This window comes from Scylla paramamosain, chromosome 14, assembly GCF_035594125.1.
Source record: "Scylla paramamosain isolate STU-SP2022 chromosome 14, ASM3559412v1, whole genome shotgun sequence".
NCBI lineage: Eukaryota > Metazoa > Arthropoda > Malacostraca > Decapoda > Portunidae > Scylla > Scylla paramamosain.
The window spans coordinates 25,682,133-25,689,922 of NC_087164.1; the positions used below are offsets into that span (position 1 = coordinate 25,682,133).

Sequence of the window (7,790 nt, forward strand, 5' to 3'; positions counted from 1 at the left end):
CTAGTGTGCTTTAAGTATTGCCTTTTCATTTTTAAATTTATGGAATGGAAGGCCCTGGAATGAACTCAAATGCAGGGTGAATATAACACAAAAGATATTACATCCAAGCTACTGCTAATATATTTATGCAAGAGACACTTTTGCTGTGATTCTCTCTCTCTCTCTCTCTCTCTCTCTCTCTCTCTCTCTCTCTCTCTCTCTCTCTCTCTCTCTCTCTCTCTCTCTCTCTCTCTCTCTCTCTCTCTCTCTCTCTCTCTCTCTCTCTCTCTCTCTCTCTCTCTCTCTCTCTCTCTCTCTCGAAATTAGTCACCCATGAGTTTGGTCAGGCTATGTCCTTGTCTTACTTTTTATTCAACTAACATACTGAAGAAGCTGTAGATAATTCAGCATTTAATTTTTAACAACCTTTTTCACTGACCCATTCCAAATGCTGGTAACTGAATATCAGTTAAGGGTAAAGTATCTTTTTTGTTACATGAAGCACGATACTTTCATCATGCAAAGGGTGTTAATTTCTTGCTTTCTTAAAAGGAAACATGTCTAGCTAAAACACATTCTTAAAGTCATATTGTCTTTCACCAACAGTTTAGATGAACTCATACAATAGCTGACATCATAATTAAGCAAATCTTTACTTATTTCAGAAAGGAAGAAATTTATATTAGCATAATTACCAGCCTCGCTTTGTGGAAATCAGTGCAGAAGTTCTTGAGTTTATTAATTTCGGATACTACGTCAAAATCACCTTGAAGGCTGTTTGGAATTCTACGTAGAAAGACATGATAGTGTGCCAGGTGCAATTATGGTTTTGTGAGGAGTGACAGAAATGTGTCTTGTTTGCGTCGGTTTGTCGAGGTTCATGGACAGAATCAGCCTCTTGACTATACCCAAATATAGTGTGATGTAAACAAACACATCATGTCTTCAAAAAACATCTGTTAGTCGCTGTACCCAGTGAGGACAAGTACAGGCAGTTGTATATACATGGAAGTGTTTTGTTATCTGTAATCTTTTCTTCTCATGCCTTATATATAAGCACTGAATAGGTTATATTGTAAGATTTCTTAAATATGTTGAGAATATTTGCTTATTAACAAAGTCCCGTGGAGGAAAGTGTTTGAAAATAATGCTGGTGTTGATAATGTAAACGTTTTGAAAAGTTCAAACAGGCCATGTATAATAAAAAGAGTCATTCGAATATAGATGACTGTTGTCTTACCCAGGATTACACAAAACAGGAAGCTGTTGTTCAGATGACTAACTTAACTGGCTGACTGACTGATTGATTGACTGACTTAACTGGCTGGCTGGATGGCTGGCTGACTGGATGACTGATAGGCTGGCTGGCTGACTGGGTGACTGGCCTGTTCTGGATGGAAAGGGAACGTTCTTGGTGCAAACTGCCTATATTAAAACAAGGTCACAGGAGAGTATAAAAAGGATAGCATGTAGATGGAAAAAGAGACACTTGTAAATACCTATTCCTGCAGATGCTGCTGGACACACACACACACACACACACACACACATATACAAAGAGAGCCTAGGAAGCTATTATATTCTTGGCCACATTTTGGCATAATTCCATGCCATACAAGGTGTGATACAGGGCTCTTGAGCAAAAATATCCTTCACACAAAGTGCGAGGCAGCAAACAATATATGAGTACATGAATGCATAAACAAAGTAACTGTCAGGCTGTTTGAATCCTGTCATCTCACTCCTATAGCCCTGTTCACAATGCTTCTCCAACAAAGTAACTGTCAGGCTGTTTGAATCCTGCCACCTCGCTCCTGTACTTCTGCTCATACTGTCTCTGCTCTTCCTCCTCCTTCACCTTGAAAATCAACACCCCAGAAATACATGGCTCCATTCTGTGCACTACCAGCTTCTGAAATGAGTTTGTAATGTAATAAAGTTTATATGTTACGTATGAAAGACAGACCATGTGTAATGTAACATTCTGACACGTGCACCACCATTAATACCTCAAGTTGGCAAAAGCAGAGTTAATGGATAAAACCCAACAAAGATGTGCAGCTTTTTTTGTCCTGAGGGGTGTGAGGGACTTGTGTCAGGTCATAGCAAGAGCATGTATTGATGGAACAGAGAGAGAGAGAGAATCAGTTAAGGATTACACTAAAATATTTAGGATCAGCTAGAATTATGTTGGAGAATATACATACATACTACAAATGTATCATAATTTTTCCTTTATTTCAAGAGAGAGAATTACACAAAGCTATATAAAAGCATGTAAGTGTATGTGTGTATATTTACCCACACTTGTATTATACAGGGTTTGAGCTACACTGGTGTGGTCCTGTTTCTGTATCTTTATCTTATCAGTCCTGTCTTTCTGTTGGTGTACACTCATTACCTCTACCATTTATCCTTTCACTTTATTCCAAGTACCTAGTAAATTTCTTTGTGGGAAGATATTGTCATTCAAACATCTTTATGTGTGTGTGTGTGTGTGTGTGTGTGTTCTCAATCATGAAATGCATTGGCTGGTTACTGCACAACCTTCCAGCAGTGATGCTGTTGACAACTGTCTCATCCAAGGAATGTATGTAGAATCCTTGGTTTCATCCAACTGCTGGACCGTGGCTGGCTCACAGTTATGTCAGTTTGAAAAGTGTAAAGGATCCAAGAGATAACACTAGAATTTTTAAAAGGATACAGAACATTACATTAGTGTGTCTTGCCATACAGTTTCACTTCTACATTATGGATCACAAAGCTAGGGACCCACACACCATTGTGCATTGCACTGATTGCTCTGCAGACCTGAGTGATGGAAGGTGTGTGGCAAAGGTGAGGAACAGCAATAAGCACCAAGCTGCTGCTGCCACCCACATCACCACCGCCACCACCAGAACTACGGACTTCTCATCCACCTAGACTATAATAGTTGGCAGCCACACACATGGTGCTACGACACACAGACTCCCACACAACACAGAAAACAATTGCACAACAGCTGGAGCTATACAGGTCATGAGCTGGATCATCACCATCAACAAAATCCTCTCCCTCATTGGCATCGCAGGGCATTACAGGTGGAGACATGCCCACAACAACACGTGAGGGCAACCCAGGATGGAGTGTCAGCATGAGGTGGTTCCAAGGAGCAAAGAGTTAATTTCTGTTGCTGTCCTCCTCTTTGTGCATTCATCTGTGTGCTTGTGTGGGTGCATTGTAAGTAATAATAATGATAATAATAATAATGATAATAATAATAATAATAATAATAATAATAATAATAATAATAATAATAATAATAATAATAAAATACACTTAGTGGGAAACTGTGTTCAAGCTTGATAAAGTCAGAGATAAGGTTAAAATGAGATCAGATACAGGTCTTTTGGGTCTGATGGGGATTCTGAAGTGGTACAGGGGGCATAAGAGTGACAAACCAAATTTTCAGGGTCAGTAATCAGGATAAGACAATCGATGAAAGGTTGAAGCTTGGTAAAGTTAGCTAAGAGTGTAAATGATGTGGATTTGAGTGCATGAGTGTGTGGTGCATTGTCCGGGCTGCCTTGTGTGAGATTGCCAGCCTGATAGATAAATAGATAGATTATTGGGACTAAGCGTGTGAATTATATGTATGTATGTGGTGCTTTGTCTGGGCCACCCTATGTGGGATTGCACCCCTGGCATATAGAAAAAGACACATATTATTGTTATTATTATTATTATTATTATTATTTTTATTATTATTATTATTATCATTATTATTATTATTATTATTATTATTATTATTATTATGGTGTACGTGTGTGTGTGTGTGTGTGTGTTGTCTTGTCTGTGACTTGTGAGGGATTGTCGGCCTGATAGATAGAATAGACAGATATTCTTTACAGATATAGACATATATAGACTGATATAGACAGATATTTCTTTACAATGTACTCAGATATCATTCCCCCCCCGCCCCCTGGTCTGTCCAAGCCTCGGGGCGCGTCATTCACGGGCGAGCCTCTCGCTTCCCCTTGCCTCATCTCGACCAACCTGCACAATGACGTGTCCGCGCCGCACCTCCGCTACGTTCATCGACCACATCATATTCACCCCTATCAACAAAGGTACGTGTGTGTGTGTGTGTGTGTGTGTGTGTGTGTGTGAGTAATAGCAAGGGATGCAACACTGCGGCGATGAGAGAGGCTAAAAGCAGTTAGTGAAGAGAAGTTGATAAGACGAGATGCTTTTGACCATGACCCGTGTCGTAGGAGGTCACATAGTGCTCTCATATTGCAAGGGAGTGATGAGTTTTACACAGGATGATGATAATGGTGGTGATAGTGTTGGTGGTGGCGGCAAGGGAAGGCAGGAGACGCTGGGACGCTGGCCGCTGTTCACTGCTCAGTCATCTGACCCAGCTCAGCCACACAGACTCAGTGCATCACCAGCCGCAAGAGGGTGTGTACACACGGGCGTCTCTCGTATTCCACGTTGATCGACTCTGAGCTACAACTCGTGGTTTTATACAAACAAGGACCTTTCTTTGCGCTTTTTCGAGTGTTGGTGGAAAGAAGAGAAAAAAAGAGGAATTCGATTTTTTTCTTGACGCGACGGTAGTTAACTGAACGGGACTTTGACACCTGTTGACGAGAAAGAAAGAACGGAGCGTGGTCATTACAGTGCTTAAGTGAGGTGGTCTTTTAATTGTATAAAGCCCGCCAAGAGAAACCCACACGTGTCATGGCAGAACCGTAGAGGAAAAATAATGATGAAACGTGTGGCATGTCATTTTGCTAAGATTCGGTGAAGAAGTGTGCGTGTGGCCCCTGTGTCTGGGAGCACATGTTGTAAAATCAGCATGTTTTAAGCACGGAAGTTATCTGTGTGTGCTCTGTGGCACGTCTCGTCTACTAGCGAACGTACATGCGTGTGTGCGCGTAATTTCGTGAATGCGTGTGCGGGCAGCAATGGAAAACAGAATTTAAAGGCGGAAAAAAAAAAAAAAACTACAAAGAAACATTTACTGAAGTAACAACAATAACTTATTTTCCCCACTAATCTGAGGAAGAAAAGGCCTACAAGAACAACACCAACGACGACAACGAGGAAGAGTAGCGCAAGTCACGAGGCCATCAGTCTGGTAAGTACAATTGTAACATTTCTTCACGTCACACATTTGTTATAACGTTGTATCTTTTATGTTACTCTTACTATACCTTGTTGGTCTGACTAGGGCCATTTCTATTAAGTTACCTATTTTAACGATACACAGTTGTTGCAACCTTCAACTGTGAAACTTTGCTTGTATGATACTTTGTGTAAGTCTGAATGCGCCCACTGCTACTTTGAAACGGCTGCTTAGTACTTGTAATTTGTTGTCAGTGGAAATTTGAGGAGTTAATGGTTTTGTTCTGACTTAACGGTGTGTGTGTGTGTGTGTGTGTGTGTGTGTGTGTGTGTGTGTGTGTGTGTGTGTGTGTGTGTTTTATCCTTTCATATGTAAAACACTGTAATGTTATATCGATAATTGCTATTAGGAGAGAGAGAGAGAGAGAGAGAGAGAGAGAGAGAGAGAGAGAGAGAGAGAGAGAGAGAGAGAGAGAGAGAGAAACACAAAGAAGGAAGCGACTGAAAGATACCTGGATCTATACAGCTGCTGCTGCTGCTGCTGCTGCTGCTGCTGCTGTTACTTCTATTGCTATTTCATTCTCCTGTTTATTCTAGAGAGCACGAGAGTCAGTGAGCGCAGTGCATTATTATTGCTATTATCAGGCTCTGTATGGCGTAGGTACTTACAATTATTCCTCGAGGAAGCTAATGAGGCTCATGACTGTATTGTTAAAAAGTCCTTTAATTAAGCAGCAGCCTCTTGTGATGTGCCTCTCATTCGCATTTACTTCATACACGTACGACAGCCAACTTTTGGGAGTTGTAGTGTGTGTGGTGGTGGTGGAGTTTCGTAAATTTATCCTTTCTTTTTATTGGTAATGAAAGTTTGGTACTCGTTGCGTCATTTCCGTAGTCCTGTGATTCTTCCACTGTCATACATGTTGGGCAGCCAGCTTTTGGGAGTTCTAGTGAGCGTGTTGTGATGGAATTTCGTGAATTTATCCTTTTCTTTTTACTTTCAGTGAAAATCAGGTACCTACTCGTTATGTCATTTACTTAAAGGACTTGACATATGAACTACGAAGGCTTCAGTAGGGGTTCGGTGCCAGGCCCGTGTGTAACTGGTTCGAACACAGAATTTTAGTTATACGGCGTTATCATCATGTTCAACCACTCGCTGTAGTAGTAGTAGTAGTAGTAGTAGTAGTAGTAGTAGTAGTAGTAGTAGTGATAGCAACGCCACCGCCATCATCTCCACCACCAATAACAACCATTAATTAAGCAACACAACAGTAAGCGCTTTCGGAATCTCGTCTCTCGTCTCGTCTCCCGTCTCGTCCTTCCTCTAATGGGAGAAGGACGAGACAAGCCTTTTCTCCCTTCCTCTCTACCGCTGATGACACTGTTTATTACATTTATTTTTTCATATATGTCCCTGTCTGTCTCCCTCCTCCAGCACCCACCCACCCACCCTCACAAGCACACACACACAACAAAATAGGTATGCATCCAGCTTCATATTCACCAGTACAAACACTTTTATTTATTTATTTTTTTTATATATGTTTGTCTCTCTGTCTGTCTCACTCGCCACACATCCACCCACCCACCCATCCACACACACACACACACACACACACACATCACACACACGGCAAAATAAATATGCACCCAACTTCTAACCCGCCAACACACACACACACACACCTGCAAATCCCCACTCTGCCACATCAGAACATAAGAAAATAAGGGAAGCTGCAAGAAGCCATCAGGCCTACACGTGGCACTCCCTCTATGAAATATACCTACCTATTTTCACCCACCATCCCCATCTATAAATCTGTCTAATCTTCCCTTAAAGCTCCCTAATGACTGAGCAGTAACGATCTGATTTACTGAGTCCGTTCCATTCATCTACCACTCTATTTGAGAACCAGTTCCTTCCTACCTCTTTCTCAAACCTAAATTTTTTTCAAGCTTGAATCCGTTATTTCTTGTTCTATCCTGGTTACTGATCCTAAGAATTTTGCTTACGTCCCCCTTGTTGTAACCCCTATAACACTAAAGCTTCCCCTCTTAACCTACGTCTCTCTAAGGAATGTAAATTTAACAGCTTCAGTCTCCTTATGTAAGAAATACCCCCTCATTCCCTGTATCCTTTTAGTCATTCTCCTTTGTACTAAATCTAATAGACCTATATTCTTCGTGTAATATGGAGACCAGAACTGCACAGCGTAGTCTAGATTAGGTCTGACTAGCTCCAAATATAACTTTGATATTAATTACTTGTGCTAACACCACATGTACACTTGTATATATTGATAACAAACATCAGGATAATTAGTAACAGATTGAATGAGTTATTGCCGCAGTGATGACCAGGAGAGGTTGAGGAGGGCTGTTTGGTCTGTGTGTGTGTGTGTGTGTGTGTGTGTGTGTGTGTTTACCTATTTGTACGTGTACAGGATTGATTAAGCTCGTTATGTCTTGTTATGTCAGTGTGTGTGTGTGTGTGTGTGTGTGTGTGTGTGTGTGTGTGTGTGTGTGTGTGTGTGTGTGTGTGTGTGTCACTCACCTGACTGTGTGTGTTTCTACTTGTGTGTCTATCATTTAGTCTCTTAATTGCAAAGTAATTTCATTAAAGCTGATTTATTAATAAAATAGCTTTGGTAGTCGTCTGTCTATTTATAATGCCTATTTAAAAGTTCGAT

At 40.9% G+C, this 7,790-nt stretch overlaps 1 protein-coding gene across 3 annotated transcripts in view; it reads left to right on the top strand.

The window, feature by feature from the left end:
• The first annotated feature begins 4,156 nt into the window (after window positions 1-4,156).
• LOC135107080 (uncharacterized) overlaps window positions 4,157-7,790 on the top strand; it is a 153,695-nt gene continuing 150,061 nt past the window's right edge. The window contains exon 1 of one of the 3 annotated variants that reach the window (XM_064016711.1): window positions 4,157-5,110. The gene's annotated coding sequence lies outside the window, so the exon portion shown is untranslated. The remainder of the gene's footprint in view (window positions 5,111-7,790) is intronic. The other 2 variants (XM_064016710.1, XM_064016709.1) reach the window with 2 other exon arrangements.